At 45.5% G+C, this 19823-nt stretch overlaps 1 non-coding gene across 1 annotated transcript; it reads left to right on the top strand.

Annotated features, from left to right (window-relative positions):
• Window positions 1-9866: 9866 nt before the first annotated feature.
• On the top strand, window positions 9867-11294 carry LOC115313716 (the record flags this gene model as incomplete). Its single annotated transcript, XR_005716035.3, has 1 exon — window positions 9867-11294. It is a non-coding gene; the product is annotated as an uncharacterized LOC115313716 (transcript).
• Window positions 11295-19823: the final 8529 nt, after the last annotated feature.

Raw genomic sequence — 19823 nt, 5'->3', positions numbered from 1 at the left:
CTTTTCCTCTTCGTCTTTACTGTTTATTGATTTCAACCATATCGAATAATGAACACATTATATCACGCTATGCTTGTGTAATTATTTGTCTTAGATTTATTAACCTGACCCAGTACTTAAACCATTCATTTATCGATAGTAAATCTCTCAATATATTTTTTAAATGTGAAGGTAAAAAGACACGGAGACTGATGATGATACAGACGCCAACGCCGCCCTCGGAAATTTTTTGAACTTTAGAAATCAGTAGTTTGTCTGCCATCCGCCAGGTAGCGCAACAAAACACCCAAACAGTTTTTAATTGTTTTTAAAATTAGCTAAGCTCTACACCTATTAAGAAACCAAAGCAAGATCATTGTTAAAATGTAATACATCGAAATGTATATCTATTCCAACTATGGTGCCTGGATCACGTCTTTGACTGGTGTGTTTACCGCGGCCAAAAAAGTGGTCCCTCGATTTCCGCCTGATGACGTCATAGAAGTGTCATGCTGTCGCCGGTCGCGACCCTGGTGGCGTCTCAACAGTTATGGTGTGTGTAGCAGATCCCTGTTCTGCTGCAGGTCGCTTTCCACTGTGACAGTTCACGGAAGCTAGTGCAACCGGAAGTTGGGACGCCTAACGGGACGCCGTGACGACAGCGACACTCGCGTTCGCTCGTGCTTTTTGCCAACATTTCTACGGCCAACCGCCAGGATCGCGACAGGCAACAGCATGACACTCGCGTCATTTGTTGCCACATCGGGACCACTTTTGATGTATGGGCGGGATAGGACGCTAAACACACCAGTCAAAGACGCGATCCAGGCACCATAATTCCAACCAATAAATGTTATTAGATGCAATAAATCACTTTGATGTCCAAAAAAGATATGCGTCAAAAACAGGTAAGTTTGAAGGGCTCCTGGAGCGTTATGACTTTGAAAATGAAAAAAAGCCATCGTCCACCTCTTGGGCAACCATTGTAGCTCTAAATGTTATAAAAGATTTTATCATAGTTTAATTATTTCCTCAGCGGCATTTGAAGTACCATGACTCGAAGCCCAAAAAAGTGCTGTGTTTGATATAAAATATCTAAACAAAAAAATTTTACACAACATTAAATTTTTTTCTGCATATTACCAATTATAAGCACTACATCTGTGGCTAATTTCATTGCCCTAGCGCTCGTCATTAAAAACATATTTGTGCTGTAAATATCAATTTTAGGGCAATATTTGGAGGGATGAAAAAAACAAAGTAGTGCAAATACCAAAAAAGTGTATCGTTACATTCTGCTCCGACATCATCTTAACAAAACTGCTATATTGGAACCGTGTTACCTTTAATGGATCGTTCATAAAACATGAACTAGCGGAGCAAGTGAGGGTCCGCGCCATCATATTCGCAACGCTACAAATGCGCACGAACAGTAAAAACCAACACATACATAATATCAAACGAAAGAGGATTGCATTGCCTTTCGAATGACATCAATCCCACAAAACAGTATTTAAAGGGAGATGAGTAATGACCTGTCAAAAAGTACCTAAACTGCCACATTCAGTGGGACCGTGGCCTTAAAGCAAGGTGAGACAAGCAGGGACTATGCTACCCTTACGCAGATGCTTTTCGAGCAGGTGAATATTATCCACATACCTGTCACGAGCGTCAAATCCTCGTCCTCCATGGCTGAACGAATACTAGCGTCAGGAATGTTATTAGGGAGTTTTCGCAGATCGGATTCCGCTGTCCCGCAACGCTCTCCGCAACCAGCTACGCCAGCCGGAACTCTACAGTCAAGGCCATCGGCGGAGGCGTGGGTTTTCAACGCTCTCCGATGCTACGAAAACCCTCTCCCCCCAAGGTCATTCCGGCAGTCCGCACGTCGGATCGGACGGTTTCGTCGTACATGTGTTTCGCGCTTTAGCGGCGGGGAAACGCGGTCTACGAAACACCCTATTCCCGCAGAATAGTTCCGACGGCGGCAGCTAGCCAGCGCCACCGTTCGATCTCCTCCCCAATAATTGCTGCGCGCATCGCCGAGCGACCGCCTGCGTGGCCGAATGGTTACCACGCTTGGCTGTAGTCGCGCGGAAGGTCTGGTTTCGATTCCAGCGAGCGGAATGTTCTTTTATTTATTTTTTTCAACTTGTCGTTCTCGTTAGTTCGAAAACATTCTCGTCTGATTGAGTTCCGAACGTTCTACGCGCCAAACGTTCTGGAGCCGAATGCTTCAGAAATCCACGCGGCTACGAAAGCTGCACCGCGTGGCGAGCCGCAGTCAGTTTCGCCCCAACGCTCGCTCCTGCTGTTTCGCCGATAACGACGCCCTAAATCTTCTATTTCCTTTTAGTTTTGGGCACAATTTCGCCCCATTAAACATTTAGTTTCTACAGTTATTCGCCGCCTCATCATTTGTCATTCGTGACGATATTATAACCTCCACATTCTTAGTCGATATGCAGTCACAAACGCACCGAACAAAAATTCTTTTACAGCGCAGCTCATAGGCGCCCGTTTCCGGCTTGGGCGGCGTCGCCGTCGCCGTTGGCGTAACCGCTCGTTGCATTATGGGACATTTCCCATGATGGCGTCACGTGTGACGTCATTATTGGAAACGTCCCATAATGCAACAAAGGTCATGAGTGACGTCACCAGGGTCACCAGTGACGCCACGAGTGGATCCAGTACAATTGTGCGCGCACTTGATGTCATCGAGTGCGCGTGCAATTGTCCTGGATCTTTATACAACCGTGTTCGCAACCGCTTTGCGAACGCGGATCCGCTGCAGTGTGAATGAGCGGTTGGAGTGGAGCTTCCAGATGTGAGAATTACGTTTCATTTCCCCGAACAAAGATTGAGCGAGAATACCACAATATATATAGACGCCTTCAGGCAGCTGTGCATGGGCACCGCCATAACCGACTTTCAGTTTGTTTCGTCTTATTTCGTTCGCTTCACTTCACCATTACCACAGCAGGACAGGCTATTGCCTCTTCCTAATGTGTCCTTGTGCCGAGCATAGCCCTTTGTGAAGGGTCGTAAACGCCCTCTTCAGTGGCTCGGCATTTCGGTAAAAAAAGGGAAGGTCGGCTATGGCGGCTCAATTTGGCGCGTGTTTAAAGCGTCTATATATATATATATATATATATATATATATATATATATATATATATATATATATATATATATATATATATATTGTTACGGTGTTGTCGTTGAAGGAGTAGACAGCTTCTGTCGGTCGGCTTTTATTTGGAACTGCCGGGCTCAGCTCGAGCTGTCGCGCGCCCTAGCCATTTGTCTGGTGCGCTCTTTTTCTTCATCTATATAACATTACACCCCCTTTTGTTTTGCGGTCGTCCCGACCGCTATTAACAAAATATATATGTATGCATTTTTTTTTTTTTTGTATCGAGGGTGGTGGTGGTTTATGGGGTGGGTCGGGGGGTGTAGGGCTTCATGCGGGCGACGTGGACTACATCGGAGGCTGCTCGGCGTCGGTCAGTGTTGTCTTGCTGTTGCTGCACGTGGTATGAAAGGTCGGAGAGCTTGCGCACGACTACGTACGGGCCGATGTAGCGGTGGAGGAACTTGGTCGCCAAGCCCTGGTGACGCTGAGGTGTCCAGAGTAACACAAAGGTCACCTATTTCATATCAAACGGGGCGGTGAGTCTTGTTATACCGTCGGCATTGGCCTTGCTGGGATGTACGTGTGCGTAGCCGGGCAAGTTGGCGCGCTTCTTCAGCACGACACACGAGATGTGCTACAGTGTCGGAAAGTTCGTCATTTTGACGGTAAGGTAAGAGCGTGTCCAAGAATGTGGTTGGAGTGCGATTATGGAGAAGATAAAATGGTGAATAGCCGTGAGTGTCTTGAACGGCGGTGTTGTATGCGTAAGTAACGAACGGAAGAACAGCATCCCATTGGCGTTGGTCAGACTGGACACATGGAAATCATATCGGAAATGGTGCGATTGAAACGTTCCACCAAGCCATTTGTTTGTGGATAATATGCTGTTGTGGGTCTATGAATGGTTCCACAAAGATGTAATAGTTTTTGTATCACCTGGGAAAGAAATACTGTTCCTCGATCGCTCAGTATGTGACGAGGGGGGCCGTGTCGCAAAATGATATTGTGTAAGAGAAATGTGGCGACTTCGTCTGAGTTTGCGGACTGTAAGGCAGCGGTCTCTGCATAACGTGACAAATGGTCTATGGCAACAATGACCCAGCGGTTACCGTTGTGTGTAAGAGGAAGGGGCCCCAACAGGTCGACACCGATGCGTTCAAATGGGCAGTGAGGTGGATCGAGAGGATGTAGAAGTCCAGCTGGTGCGGTTGTTGGCCGTTTTCGTCGCTGACATTGGACGCATGATGCTACGTATTTCGAGATGTCGCGGTACATGCCGTGCCAGTAGAAGGTATTGCGCACACGCATATAAGTTTTAATGAAGCCCAGGTATCCAGCTGTGGGGTGATCATGTAGAGCGCCTAAGATATCAGGTCGGAGATGTTTTGGAACGACAAAGAAAAGAGTAGGACCATGTGGGTCATAGTTGCGACGATACAGTACGTCATTCTGCATTGTGTAGGGGTCAACAAGCCGTTGTTCGTGGCGGGTGAGGTGGGGTTTGTTCATACAGTGGAAAATCTGTTGTAAGTGTGGGTCTCTCCTTTGTTCCACAGCAAAATCCAAACTAGAGGTCAAAGCTATTGCGGCGACGGCAGCTGAGGGAGTTTCTGGGGAGGGTGAGATGGGACTCCGAGATAAGCAGTCAGGCGCGTCGTGTTGTTTTCCGGACTTATAGAATATGGAGACGTCGTATTCTTGGAGTTTCAGTGCCCATCGTCCCAGACGTCCAGAAGGATCTTTCAAGTTTGATAACCAACACAGAGCGTGGTGGTCAGTAACCACTTTAAACGGACGCCCAAATATATAAGTTCTAAACTTGCTGACTGCCCAAATTACGGCAAGGCATTCTTTTTCAGTGATTGTGTAATTCATCTCTGCGTTGGACAAAGTTCGGCTTGCATATGCGATGACATGTTCGTGAGCGTCTTGCTTTTGCATCAGTACCGCACCAAGTCTATAACCGCTAGCATCGGCGTGAAGTTCGATATCAAGAGCAGGGTGAAAATGTGACAAGACTGGCTTGGTGGTCAATGGGGTCTTCAGTGTTGCGAATGCATCCTCTTGATCTTGAGACCATACGAACGGTCGATCTTTTTTGAGGAGAGAGTTTAAAGGAGCAGAAATGGCAGCAAATCCGCGAATAAATCGTCGGAAATATGAACAGAGTCCAAGGAATGAACGGACTGCCTTAACTGTTGCGGGGCGTGGAAAGTCGGTAACAGCGCGGAGTTTCTCTGGGTCTGGTGATATTCCGTGACGGCTGACGACATGTCCAAGAATTTTGATTGCTCGTGTACCAAAAAGGCACTTTTTAGAGTTGAGTTGAAGGCCGGCGTTTCGAAAGCATTCTAAAACAGTTGTCAATCGAGATAGATGTTCGGGAAAAGTGGACGAAAATACGACGTCATCCAGGTAAAACAGACATGTTGTCCAGCGCAACCTGCGTAGTAGCGAGTCCATCATACGTTCGAAAGTTGCAGGAGCATTGCATAAGCCAAAAGGCATGACTCCAAACTGGTAAAGTCCATCGGGTGTTACGAACGCTGTCTTCTCTCGATCTTTTTCGTCAACGCTAATTTGCCAGTAGCCCGAGCGCATGTCAATCGACGAAAAATAGTTGGCGTCATGTAGCGTATCAAGGGCATCATCGATTCGGGGAAGGGGATAAACATCTTTTTTGGTAATTTTGTTGAGTCGTCTGTAGTCAACACAAAAACGCCATGTGCCATCTTTCTTTTTCACAAGCACTACGGGAGAAGACCAGGGACTTGCGGATTCTTCAATTATATTTTGCTGTAACATGTCACTCACGTGTCTCTGGATGACTTATCGTTCTGAACGTGAAACTCGATACGGACGGCTGCGTATGGGTTTTTCTGTTCCAGTATCGATAGTGTGTTTAACGGCAGATGTTTGAGCCAGAGGCCGAGAGTTAAAATCAAAAATGTCAATGAAGGAGCATAATAGCTTGTATAGGATATCCTGCTGCTCTGGTGGCAAATCAGTGCTAACGTTTTTCCGAAGCAACTTGAAGGAGTCATGGTGATCATTCAAATGAGATGTCAGAGGTACAGTATGATCACTGACAGTATTTACATACTTGGGTGATTTCAGATAAGATCGACCAAAGGGTGGCTGGTCGACATTTTTAAATCAACTGATGTTTTTATATGACATTGTCTAGTGTCTGGTATAAACGAATCCACACTTAGTTTTGACCAGAAAAAAAATTTGGAGACAAGAAAAATCGTAAGGCAGGGAGAGGTGGACAGTTGCAATAACGCGCACTGATGGAGGGGGCAAGTTTGAAAGTGAGTAATTAAAACAATAAAATGAGGAGAATTTTAAAACTTTTTACAAACAAACTATGGGTACAACTTGCTGGTAATATGAAGTAATAATATTTATTAAATTTATTTAGTTTTCTAAAAATTGCCAAACATGCCTGCTCGAACGACAAATGGCAAACTTTGGAAATCTGTATCTCATGAAATAATTTAATCATTATTACATAACTTGCAGACATTATTTTACTAATATATGGCTATTATTGAAAAAATAAATAAGGTATCTGAGTGACACAATAGTTACAATATATTTAGGCAAACATGGGAAAAAAATCAAACAAAGAAAAATTCCAATGCGAATAAAAAAAACACCACCTTCGATTTTTTTTAAATTTGGGTACCCTGTTATACTCTATTTTGGCATTCATTTCTATTAAAAACATGTTGCATCATTGCACTGTGAAAGAAGAAACAACTCCCCAAAGTAGGGTCCTTTTTCAAAGCCTACACTTAGCAGTGTCCTATACAAGAAGTGACTCTGAGTTCCAGTTTCATGAAACTTGCACAAATCTTTTATATACATTTATTCAGATGAGGTCATTGATAAAAAGAGCGATCGGTCACACAGTAAAAGGGAGGAGAAACTATATACAGCATTTTACATAAGCGTACAAAGTGGTATCATATTAGAGACTAATGATTTGAGAAAAGATGATGCAGTGTGAAGTTGTACCTTCCGGTATATTTTACATCTAGAGTAAAATAAATAACTTTACTTCCACACACAAAAACAAAGATATAATAGTAAGATATCTAGGTTGACTGTGTATTTACGATTACAAACAATTTCAAGTGACGGATGCCATTGTGCCTAACTGGAGCAGCTGCGATGCTCTCGGTGTATGAATGAATCGTGACAAGCCAATATATAGTGATCAGATAAAAGTTATTAGTAACCACCAACAAAAACAGTAGGTTAAATACCCCGTGAAGAAAAATGTGATAAATAAGATGTCCCTGCATTCAAAATGAGCAGTCCTTGCGAAATCAAATTCGGCACTTTACGCTAAGGTTTTCCTCGCTGTACCCATTTAATAAAGTTGCTTCCAAGCAGATCCGACTGTCCGTGCTACATATACGTCACAGGTCCCTTCTGTTGATGACTTGCTGAGCCGCCACGCGTGCCAAGACTGAATGCCAGGGAAGGCGCGCACCGTCAACCACTCTTCTCTTTTTTGTTCACGATAACGAACAACCTCATTTTCGTCCAGATATACATGCACGCCTTTCAGTTTCTTTGATAGAACGCTCACCATTGTCCTGGCCGTCTGAATTGCGCTTACTGAACGTTCTCTCAGGTTGTTCAGCGTGGCCTGGTGCTTCACGAGTCCGCCAACTCCGTCACATGCATTTTTCCCATGTCCAGATGCAGAAAATAACCACTGGGCTTGCGGGCAATCGTCCTTTGCAAATTGGTGAAGCTGGTAGCGATTCTTGAAATGACTGGCGGCGCCGTCACTTACGTACGTCACGTACGAGTATACCGCAACGTTGTCTTCAACCCACTCCTTCACTTTTTCTAGAGCCAAGCAAGCGTGAGCGGCGTCGTGACACAGGTCCTCACTGATGATGGCAAAGCTGTTTGTAGATTTTCTTGTCGTCCCTACACATGTAAATATCGAAACTTGTTTTTTTTGTTCCTGTGATATGCTTGCACTTCGTCAGGAAGCACGATGGTCCAGTTTTCAGCAAAGTCAAAATGAAAGACAATGCTCCCGCGTTGCATGCACTGTTTTTCATCGTAGATCGCTTTACCTTGCGTTTGCCGGATATGGTTGTGAAGTACCCAACTTCCAACCGTCACTTGGATGACTTTTAGGAAAGTCTCAGGTTCCAAAGTTTTTTTCACAAGGTCGCCGGACTCCCATGTTGCAAGCACAATCTCTTCATCCTCCGGGATATCAAGTTCCTGGAGTGTAAGAAACTGGCCTTTTGGGCAGTGATCACAGTCTCCTTGAAGGCACAGTTCTGTTGCTGGGTCGCACAGAAATGCCGAGTTCATTTCACCAGTGTTGAATGTTGAGCCTGTAACGTTCTCTAGAGCGGCAATACAAAGATAATAATTGGCGCAGCGCACACAAACGCACACTTCCTGGTGTGGAATACATTGGACCCATCTAGGGCGCAACGAATAAAATTTCGTTAGCCCAACGCCGGAATCGGGATGCTTGTCTTTGTATATACGGAAGGCCTCTCGTATTGAGCGTGTCATGAAGCGCTTTGGCATGAACGTTTTCTCTCCGTTGAGCATGACAGAGATGACGTCCTTCTGGTTGGGACTTTGGCGCGAACATTGTAGCTCGTCTTTCGTGAAGTACTCTAGGGCAGCAGACAGGTTCTCAGGGCTCACCTTGCACCTCGTGTAAGGATCCGGCTCATACCACACGCCATGCTTTTCCTTGAGTTTTCGGGATTTACTGATGAGGTACATTGAGGCCTGTGGAATCATCTTTTGAGCCTCATTCTTCGTCAGTGTTGACGGCAGGAGTGTAAGCAGTTGACAACGTTCCCGGAGAGAGGTGGCGGTTTCAAAGGCCTGCCGAAAGTTGTCCACCCACTCAGTGCATGTGGAGCATGTTGGTTCGGACGACCCCGATGGTGCGTCCCTGTCGTACGCAATACGTAGCCTTGAGCGTATATTCTTGACAGCAACCTGCTCCAGTTCTGTCTGCTTTCTCTTGACATAGACAGGCCTGTCCCGACTTCTTACGACGCTTGGTTGTCTCAGCGGCGACACATCTGTAGGTAGTATGCTTCGATTTAGATCTTCAATTGCTTCTTCAGCTGGCACAAATATGTCAGGGCACTGCTCTGAGCTTCGCATCGAGATCTCCTTAGTGATGTGCATGAAGCAATGGTAGCACAGGTAGTCCGTCGCACTCACTTTGGTGGAACAGTCAGGCGGAAGAATTTGCTTCAACGAGTTTAGGTCCAACTCGCCAACACTTCGAAAATTCCGCTGCTTTGGTATAGTCTTTTTGTGTTTACAAAAGTAATCTGCACAAAACACTCGTTCGGAGCTCCAGGATGTCTTCATAATGTATACATAAATAATAGAAATTAAACCCCAACTGATGGCATATAATTGCCAAGTGAAAGAACTACTGGGTGCACAAGTGACAAGTCCGAGGCTGAGGAGCTCACTCACTGCAAACGTACATTTGAAAAGAGAGGTCACAACTGAGGCTGTCGGCAAAGCTTGATCCACGTCAAAGGAAGAAAGAGGGAAAGTCTCCAGACAAAAAATTGTGGCCAGCGGCCTTCGAAAAAGACTTTCCGGAATCGCACTGTCGTCCCTCCACGCGCTGATATGAAGAGTGGGCGCGGCGACTCCGTCAGAGCTATGTCGCTGAAAAACCCGCTTACAATTTTCGTGCAGACCCTGGCGGTTTATTCGGCCATTCATGCACCAGCGAGTGCACGAGGAACAGCAACATCTGACTCAGCGGCGAAGCTTCCAGTCATCACTCTCTGGGATATTCCTGCATCATCCAGCGATTACCGGGCAACTATCGAGCACGCTCCGATTCTACACTTCGGGCATGCGCGACCGGAAACATCAACGGTCACTTCCTGGGCTCAACCAGCTATAAAGCCGCAATCAAGGTGGTTCAACGACAGTGGGCGCGGCGACTCCGTCAGAGCTATGTCGCTGAAAAACCCGCTTACACTTTTCGTGCAGACCCTGGCGGTTTATTCGGCCATTCATGCACCAGCGAGTGCACGAGGAACAGCAACATCTGACTCAGCGGCGAAGCTTCCAGTCATCACTCTCTGGGATATTCCTGCATCATCCAGCGATTACCGGGCAACTATCGAGCACGCTCCGATTCTACACTTCGGGCATGCGCGACCGGAAACATCAACGGTCACTTCCTGGGCTCAACCAGCTATAAAGCCGCAATCAAGGTGGTTCAACGACAGTGGGCGCGGCGACTCCGTCAGAGCTATGTCGCTGAAAAACCCGCTTACACTTTTCGTGCAGGTGAGGAACGAGTACCCTTCATGTTCTTACCGAAGCGACAATGTGTGTCTTTTAGAGTTGCCGTGCCCACGGTCACTTTGGAGAGTGTTATGTGTGTGCCATGACCTGTTTAGTCTCTTGTTGATGCTAAGCGGCGACGTAGAAACCAATCCGGGGCCCACCCTTGAGGATCTAATGCAGCATCTTACGGCCATTGCAAGTGACGTGAAGGAGATAAAGGAGGGAAAAACTGCTACAGATGCACTGATTGCGGAAACTAACGCTAGACTTGCAACAATCGGACACAGAGTAGATGGACTGTCCAATATGGCGGTTTCTGTGGCAGCCTTCGAGACAAGGATTGTGTCTCTTGAAAAGAACGTTAATTTCCTTCTCGGCAAAGTAGACGACCTGGAGAACAGAAGCAGACGCAATAATCTACTTGTTTATGGTATTAAAGAGACAGCAGATGAAAGCAATGAAGGGTTGGAAAACTGTGTTAAGAAAGAAATTTTTGAGGATATTCTCGGTGTACACGCCTCTGGAATTGAAAAGATACACAGGCTTGGTCGTAAGGTCGCTAACAAAACGCGACCAGTTATCCTAAGGTTTCTCGATGAGAGGGAGAAGAGTGCAGTTCTGAGCAGCTGCAGGCGTTTAAAGGGCTCAAGGTTCAGTATTTCTGAGGACTTCTCACCACGTGTCCAGCAGATTAGGAAAAAAACTCTGGGACAGCGCTAAGGAATTAAAAAAGAATGGAGACAAAGTCGTTCTCTCTTTCGATAAAATTAAAATAAATGGACAAGTGTTCATCTGGGATGATACTGCAAATACGAGAATTCCTGTCTATCCTGCCACGCGTCAGAATCCTGACTGACGGTTGCAGTGCAAGGGGCAGTTTGTACAACTAGCACGAAACTTCGACTAATAAACCTGAATGCAAGGAGTATTGTCAATAAAACGACCGACTTGGAAAGCATTATTCTTAGTTTCGACCCCGACATATTGTTGATAACCGAAACCTGGCTAAGTGATAGTATTTCTGATTGCGATATCGTTCCCCCAACGCACAAAATTATACGGAAAGATCGCTCTTCGAAAGGGGGAGGGGTGGCTATAGTTCTGAAAGAAGGAATGGAATTTTCTGTGCTGCGTAATACCACACCCATTGAAGCGGTGTGGGTGACAGTGTCGCTTTTATCTTCCTGTATTTTGGTGGGTGTGGTATACAGGCCACCTTGTGCTGACATTGAGGTATTGAACGACTTACATGATTTTGTGCATAAAGAGTCAAAACACAACAGAAATATAATTTTGGGAGGTGACTTTAATCTTCCAAATTTAGACTGGGAAACAATGACCTCAATGTCAGCGTGTCGCCACTCCGAACTCTTGATCGATTTAGCATTCTCAAACAACCTGTTCAGATGGTAACGAGTCCCACGAGGGTTACTGAAACCACCAGTTCTCTCCTTGATTTAGTATTTGTTTCTAATACTCTGTGTGTTGCAGATAACCATTGTGCAGTTGTAGATGGGATATCAGATCACCGCATGATAGTGTTAGACTGTACAGGTTTAGTCCCCAACCGTCTACCTAATACGGTAAGGAAAGTTAAGGACTTCAAAAAAGCAGAAGACGAAAGTATCTTAGATTTTCTTGAGTTGTCCTTCGACAGGTTTTCCGATTTATCTACCTGCACTAGCTGTGATATAAACCAATTATGGCATTTCTTCCAAGAAAGTGTAAACACGTGTATAGAACGCTTTGTGCCAACCAGGAAAACAAATACTAGACAGCGCAGTCCTTGGGTAACGAGGGAGATTCTACAAGTAAAGCGCCAGGCAAAAAGACTTAACAAAACATGTAAAGGCAAAGCAAAGGTAGCTGTGCTGCGTATAAAACTTAAATCACTAATAAAAAAATCCAGGTATGAATACTACAACGTTAAAATGACCAACTTCCTGCTTAATGATCCAGTTAAATTTTGGAGGCATTTACAGGGCACGAGACAGCACGTAACCAAGATTGAGGAATGTGGAAGAGAAGTTGTTGACAAATCAGCTATCGCTAAAACATTTAATAACTATTTTTCTTCGGTATTCACGATTAACGACGGCGGATCACCTGAATACAGGGAAAGAGCAATAGGAGTACCGGACGTCCAGGTGACGCAGGAAGGCATTTTCGAAGCACTTCTAAATTTAAACACAAAAAAATCAAGTGGTCCAGACAATGTCCCTAACGCTTTTCTGAAAAGATACGCCGAATGGTGCTCTGAATTTCTTTTTATTATATTCAACAATGTGCTTGAACAGGCTATTGTACCGGATCAGTGGAAAACTGCAAAGGTAATACCAATTCATAAAGCCGGTGACAGGCTTTAAGTGTGTAACTATAGACCGATTTCTTTGCTTTGTTCTTGCAGCAAGGTTCTCGAACATTTTTTATTCAAGCATCTCGTGACTCACTTTGAGGCAAATAACTTCATATCGGATCAACAGCATGATTTTAGGCGCGGCTTCTCGACGGTTACGCAGCTTCTTCATACTGTAAATGAATTTGCAAAGGTTCTTGATAAAGGGGGCCAGGTGGATGTTATTTTCTTGGATTTTGCCAAAGCCTTCGATCGAGTACCACACCAGAAGCTGTTGATAAAACTTAAGACTCTCATAGGCAATGAAAGACTCGTGCGGTGGTTGGATTCTTACTTAAGCAATCGTCATCAATTTGTTGAGGTCGGAGGAGCAATTTCCCCGACTATCCCGGTTATTTCTGGTGTGCCCCAGGGGTCCGTGCTCGGGCCTTTGCTTTTTCTAGTTTACATAAATGATCTTATTGTTGATGACAGCGTACAATGCCGGTTTTATGCGGACGACTGCGTATTGTTTTCAGAGGTGGATTCGAGAAGTAATCAGGTAAAGCTCAGTAACTGTCTAAACAGTATAACGCAATGGTGCACGAATTGGCAGATGTCGCTTAACAGTTCTAAGTGTGTGTACATGTGCGTTGCACGCAAGAAAACGCCCCTTGCTTTTAGCTACACCATCAACAACCATCCCTTAGAAACTGTCAACGAATACAAGTATCTCGGTGTTATACTCACGTCAAAACTCAAATGGAACAGTCATGTAGCATGAATTGTGCAGAAAGCGATGGTGAAACTCTGGATCTTAAAAAGAAAACTAAGACACTGTACACCAAAAACAAAACTAGCAGCGTACAGCACCACCGTACGCCCTGTTCTGGAGTATGCTGACGTGGTATGGGATCCCACTTCCAAAATCAACGTAGACCGAATTGAGGGAGTTCAGAAGAAAGCACTTCGATTTGCGTACAACGAATACAGAAGAAAAAGTTCAATTACAAAATTATACGACATATCAAAAATGCCTCGTCTTGAAACCCATCGCAAGATAAACCGTCTCAAGCTTCTTTATACTATCGTGCACAACTCTTCGCGCATGTCATTCGAAAAGTACATGGACTACAACTCAAGCAGGCACACGCGCAATAAGCACTCGAAAACTATTGTGGTCCCTTTCTGTAGAACTGACTGTCTAAAAAATAGCTTTTTCACGCGAACAATCAATGACTGGAATAGTTTGCCTGAAAGTGTTACAAATGCAGCCACAGCGTCATCATTTGCAGCAATGATAGAACAACTTTTTTCGCGGTGACTGCATGCAGACGGTATATTAGGTTATTATTGTTGCATGTTATTTTTATTTATTTTTTTTTTTGTGTACACAATTGGTACCGTTTGCTCGAGAGTTGATTGTGTCAAGTGAATCGATGCCACTTTGTTTATTTATTTTTTTACCATGATTAAACACTTTTTTTTTTTTTATCGCCGATGACTTGTTGGGTATGCTTGCTGTGTGCTAGGTTATCGTGCTATTTTTGTTTGTGTCTGTCTATGCCCACCCCTGCCCTGGCTGCCAACAGGCGGCTGGCAGTATGTTCAAATAAAAAAAAATAATAATAAAAAGCACCCGAGCTTCTACCACGTGGTTCATGACACAGCCTGAGCCATGTCGGCGACCGGTTCGCGAGGGGTTGGCGGTGGGGTTACGTTGATGGTCACTCGGATTAGCCCTTGCTGTACTGAGCTACCGCCTGCAGTGCCTTATCGCCGGCTGGTGTCAACAACGAGAACACACACACCCTGTCTACACCAAAACTACAAGCGTTCACCGCACACGCGTCGCCGCCGCTTTTAAGCTTTTGTGAAATTGCTTTCTTTTGCCGCGGAGAACCGCCTTATCTTAACTACGCGCCTGAAATCCTTCCAGGCGGGCGTACACAATATCAAGCGTTTCGAGAAATGCCCGTGGAGTAGAACTATGGGAAAATTCGGAGCCCGCGATGTCGATATCGTCGCCGTTGTGTGAGTACGCCGTCGCGTACTGCAGTCCCCCGTTGGGGGAGGGGGGGGGGGGGGGGGGCGGTCTTACTACGATAACATGGCGACAGCGTTTACACTCTATGTATTTACGCGAGGCTCGAGTATTTGGGAATAATGCTGCCGGTTGGTGTGCCCCTTTGTGCCTGATATTATCGCCCGTGACGCCAGCGAGTGAGATGGCGACAGGCATGACTGCTCAGTAAACAGGCGTCGGCGGCCATGCTTTGCTGGTTGAAGCGAACCCCCTTGTCCTTGACAGCGAGCGGGGAAATGCGAAAAAAAGATTGTATGGGCCGTTTTGCCAGAACTAGCGACGAGTGTCGTCTGCGGTTTCCGGCAACTATTTTGCCATAATCGTGAGCTTAGCGAGGAAATGATTTTTGCTAGCCACAGAACACTACCACGCAGAAAGGGAATGCTTGAACATGTTTTTGTTCTGGATATATATCAGGGATATATATATGAGAGAGAGAGAGAGATGAAGGTAGAGCGGAAGAGGGAATAGCATATAGTGTCGCAGGAGAATAAAGTAAACAAAGTTCCTAGTGGCCGATGGCTGCATGATCTTTTCTCGGATCACTAGTCCGTAATATAATACCTCTTTGTACACAGTAGCTTCTCCTTAATTTAAGTGTGTGAACGATTTCTTTAGTTATCATTGGCCTCATCTGAATAAAAATATATAAAAGATGTGTGTTGGTTTCATGAAACTGGAACTCAGAGTCAGTTCTTGTATAAAACACTGCTAAGTGTAGGCTTTGAAAAAGGACCCTACTTTGGGGAGTTGTATCTTTTCTCAATAAAATGATGCAACATGTTTTTAATAGAAATGAATGCCGAAATAGAGTATAACAGGTTACCTAAATTTAAAAAAAATCGAGGGTGGTGTTTTTTTTTATTCGCATCGGAATTTTTCTTTGTTTGATTTTTTTTTCCATGTTTGACTAAATATATCCTAACTATTGTATCACACAGATACCTTAGTTATTTTTTAAATATTAGCTACATATTAGTAGAATAATATCTGCAAATTATATCATAATGATTAAATTATTTCATGAGATACAGACCTCCAAAGTTTGCCATTTGTCGTTCGAGCAGGCATGTTTGTCAATTTTTAGAAAAATAAATAAATTTTAAATAAATATGATTACTTTATATTACAAGCAAGCTATACTCATAGTTTGCGCCTAAAACGTATTAGAGTTCTCCTAATGTTATCGCTTTAGTTATTCACTCTCAAACGGGCCCCCTCCATCAGTGCGCGTTAATGCAACTGTCCACCACCTCATGCCTTACGATTTTTCCTGTCCCCAAGTATTTTTTCTAGTCAAAACTAAGTTTGGATTCGTTCATACCAGACACTAGACAATAACATATAAAAACATCAGTTGATTTGAAAATGTCGACTAGCCATCCTTTGGTCGATCTTATCTGAAATCACCCACTCTATGTTGTTAATTGTTGTGAACGCCACGCAGGTACCAGCCGACAAGTCTTGTGCAATGTTAGTGGTATTTGCTATAAAAACGGTGGTTTTGGCCGCAGTACACGTTATAATCGTCATGGGTAAAGCAAGTCCCTTCTGAAATAACACTTCGCGATTTGGTTCCAGTACGTAGGTGTCGTCTGTCACAGATCCTGCCAATTGTACAATAGCGCCAGTAAATGGTGCTATCCGTGTGTGACTCACTGCGCGGAAAGGTACAGATTGTTGTCTTGATGTGGAAGCGTCATTCGCATCTTCGCCGAGGAGAAGTGTGCGTGTGCCACAGTCAATAAGTGCACGTCGGTTGGCTAAGAAATCCCATCCTAAAATTATGTCGTGTGTGCAATTGCCCAAGACAGCAAAGCAATGGCGATGGGGCTCGTTATCGATAAAAATTTCAACGGAAACTAACCCAAGAGGATGTATCAGGGACGTGTTGGCTCCACGGAGACTGCCACCGTCCCAGGGTGTGGTAACAAGCTTTAACGTTTTTCGAATGTTCTCGCTAATTATTGAAATCGATGCTCCAGTATCAACAAGTGCTGCCAGTCTCACCTTTTTGATGATTATGTCAATTAAATTAGATGAGGACACAGTCGGTGGGGAATGTCGAGGAAACCAAGAAGCAGCCGTACCCCCTTTAGCTGCCTCATTTAGTTTTCCCCATCGAGGAAAGCTTTTGGAAAGGTGGACTGCTCGCGGAGAGGGGAGGGTTGCCGGTATGCGGGTGAGGGGCTGCGGTGTTTGCGACCACGGTTGGAAGGAGATGACAAGCGCCGTTGTTGACCGAAGCGGGGATCATCAACCTCGTTAGGTTGGTTGTAGAGCCGGCTGTTTTCATGTGGCGTAAAGTGCCGGGAGCCAGATGCGGTTCTTGCAGTGTCCGATAGCCGACGGCGACAGAAGCGCGAATAATGACCTGGTATACCACAGTAGAAGCAAGTTGGTCGACGGTCCGTGAAGTAGTTCGGAGGAACTACTGGAGGAGCCCAAGATCGTTGTTCAATATAAGGCCGGGGAAAAGGTGTTCGAGGGTCAGGATGGTACATCGTGATGGGCTGATAATATTGTGCCGGAGACGTGGCGCATACTGCGTCGGGTGGTAGGGGTGCCGCTGGTAGAGGTAAAGATGTGGTCTCGACGGAAGGAGGGGAAAATCGAGACAACTCAGTTCGAATGAGTGTTCGTAACTCGTCGGGGGTAAGATGTGCCTCTGTTGATAAGCTTCGTTGAGGCGCGGGAGACAAGGCGGCGAGCTCTTCTTTGATTATTGTTCGGATGAGGGAAGCGATGTCGCCGGTCGATGAAAGTGGGGATGACGCGACACAATTCTGGAGGTGAGTGATGCTTTCTGTTCCTGAAATGCGCCGATTCCGAAGCGCTTCCCATCGCTGGCATTGTTCCTGGAGTCTTGCGACTGTGGTTGGATTCTGGGAAATCAGTATGTTGAATGCGTCTTCTGCAATCCCTTTCATGACGTGGCTGACTTTTTCCGATTCAGGCATCGCTGGGTTCGCGCGTTTACACAGAGCCAGTATGTCTTCAATGTAAGCCGTGGTTGTCTCAAGTCCGGACTGAGCGCGAGTCGCAAGCTTGCGGGTCGCGTCCTGTGTTCGGCTGGTAGGGCATCCGAAGACATCTGATAGACGGGTCTTGAATGCGTCCCACGAGGCTATCTGATCTTCGTGGTTGTCAAACCATACCTTGGCGGTGTCACGTAGGTAAAAAACCACATTGGCCAATTTTAGGGTGTTGTCCCAAACGTTGTGAGTGCTGACGCGCTCGAAGTTGCGGAGCCAGTCATCCACGTCATCGCTTCCGAAGCCGCCGAAGGTGGGAGGGTCTCGCTGTCGGTAGGGGACGGAGCCAACACGGAGATTTTGAGTAACTGACGCCTCACCTCGAGACATTGTTGGGGCAAGCTGCCTCAGACTTCGGAGAAGCGTTGCGGTTAGTGAGCGAAGAGGCGCAGGGGACGCACCTCCACCAAAATGTTACGGTGTTGTCGTTGAAGGAGTAGACAGCTTCTGTCGGTCGGCTTTTATTTGGAACTGCCGGGCTCAGCTCGAGCTGTCGCGCGCCCTAGCCATTTGTCTGGTGCGCTCTTTTTCTTCATCTATATAACAATATATATATATATATACAGGGTCTTTTTTTTATTCTTACAGATTTGTTTAAAAAAACTGTGAAAGCTACACTAATGCGGTTTGTGCAGGTGGTTTACACGGCCAGGCGGGCATTATGGGGGTGGCTAATCTTTGCGATAAGTCGGCTTATTAATTAAAATTCGTTAATCAACTTTTAATTAGTGAAAATGTACATATAGTTCCAATTAGAAACTTGTAGAGCATCATTGAAAACCACTAAATCAACTATTTTTAGAAGGATACAACGCCGGGACAGCATTTTATGGCGTTCTGTAAAAGCGCTTCATTTGGACGCGATTCTAGATTTCGGTTTCTTATCGGAGCGCATCTTTACGCCCGCGGTCCTGCTCCCCGATGGTCGCGGCGCGAAGCTACCTCCTCGCCTCCCTCGTAGAATGGAGGGAAATAGGGCGCACGTGTATTGCGCGTCTCAGCCACTGGGGATAGGACTGCGGGCGCGGTGATGCGCTCCGATAACAAACCGAAACCTAGAAACACGTCCAAATGAACCGTTTTTACAGAACGCCGTAAAATGCTGCCCCGGCGTTTTATCATTCTAAAAATAGTTCATTTAGTGGTTTTCAATGATGCTCTATAAGTTTCTAATTGAAATCATATGTCTATTTTGACTAATTAAAAAGTTAATTAACAAAATTTTAATTAATTAGCCGACTTATCGCAAAGATTAGCTACCTCCATAATGTCCGCCTCACCGTATAACCCACCTGCACAAACCGCATTAGTGTAGCTTTCACAGTTTTCTTTAAACAAATCTGTAAGAATAAAAAAAAAAACACCCTGTATATATATATTGTAACGGGCGAAAGTAAAGAAGACAAACGGGGACATTAGGAGAAAGAGGACGAAGTACGGACAGTAGGAAAAGAACAACGGCTGGAACGCTCGTAACATTTTGGTGGCAGCGGTGGGATGTTCAGCATGAACGCCCGCTCCCAGCCTGCAAATCCGGAACCCAATTGGGAGCAACTCACCGAACAGCTGTACAATCGGTTGGTGGAGAAGAGCTCGATTGACGCTGCAAATATACTTGCACAGTTCGACGATCGCCTCGCCCCTCGCATTGCAAACGTGGAGCAGTTTTTACCTCAACAAGTCACCGATGTACATCAACACCTCTCATCTGTACATACTCGACTGGAGCACCTGGAACAGGCCCTACAAGCTGGTACGCGACCAGAAGGTTCGGGTGACCCCTTTCCCAGCCAGGAAGCAGCTGCGGTCCGCCATTGCAGAAACGATGAGCCCGAGCGACAGGCAGAGATAGCTCCATCGGACTCCGGCGCTAGGCGGCTCAAACCCCCCACGTTCGATGGTCTTGGCTCCTGGAGG

Source organism: Ixodes scapularis, unplaced genomic scaffold (assembly GCF_016920785.2).
Source record: "Ixodes scapularis isolate PalLabHiFi unplaced genomic scaffold, ASM1692078v2 PGA_scaffold8__174_contigs__length_109621045, whole genome shotgun sequence".
NCBI classification, from domain to species: Eukaryota; Metazoa; Arthropoda; class Arachnida; order Ixodida; family Ixodidae; genus Ixodes; species Ixodes scapularis.
The sequence above is the reverse complement of the archived record's forward strand: the minus strand, read 5'-3'. Positions and strand labels throughout refer to the sequence as shown.